This window comes from Pseudophryne corroboree, chromosome 4 (assembly GCF_028390025.1).
Source record: "Pseudophryne corroboree isolate aPseCor3 chromosome 4, aPseCor3.hap2, whole genome shotgun sequence".
Classification (NCBI taxonomy): domain Eukaryota; kingdom Metazoa; phylum Chordata; class Amphibia; order Anura; family Myobatrachidae; genus Pseudophryne; species Pseudophryne corroboree.
Window position 1 is genome coordinate 755082542 of NC_086447.1, and position 950 is coordinate 755083491.

The following is a 950-nucleotide window of genomic DNA, read 5'->3' on the forward strand; positions in this document are numbered from 1 at the left end:
CAGGAAGACATTGGGTGACAGGGAGATAGTGGGTGACATGGCGAGGGTGACAGGGAGACACTGTGCAACAGGGAGATAGTGGGTGACATGGTGAGGGTGACAGGAAGACAGTGGTTGACATGGTTAGGGTGACAGGAAGACATTGGGTGACAGGGAGATAGTGGGTGACATGGCGAGGGTGACATGGAGACACTGTGCAACAGGGAGATAGTGGGTGACATGGTTAGGGTGACAGGGAAATAGTGGGTGACATGGTGAGGGTGACAGCAAGACATTGGGTGACAGGGAGATAGTGGGTGACATGGCGAGGGTGACAGGAAGACATTGGGTGACAGGGAGATAGTGGGTGACATGGCGAGGGTGACAGGGAGACACTGTGCAACAGGGAGATAGTGGGTGACATGGTGAGGGTGATAGGAAGACAGTGGGTGACATGGTTAGGGTGACAGGAAGACATTGGGTGACAGGGAGATAGTGGGTGACATGGCGAGGGTGACAGGGAGACACTGTGCAACAGGGAGATAGTGGGTGACACGGTTAGAGTGACAAGGAGATAGTGGGTGACATGGTGAGGGTGACAGCAAGACAATGGGTGACAGGGAGATAGTGGGTGACATGGCGAGGGTGACAGGAAGACATTGGGTGACAGAGAGATAGTGGGTGACATGGTTAGGATGACAGGGAGATAGTGGGTGACATGATGAGGGTGACAAGAAGACATTGGGTGACAGGGAGATAGTGGGTGACATGGTGAGAGTGACAGGAAGATATTGGGTGACAGGGAGATAGTGGGTGACATGATGAGGGTGACAGGAAGACATTGGGTGACAGGGAGATAGTGGGTGACATGGTGAGGGTGACAGGAAGATATTGGGTGACAGGGAGATAGTGGGAGACATGGTTAGTGTGATGGGGAGATAGTGGGTGACATGGTGATGGTGACAAGAAGA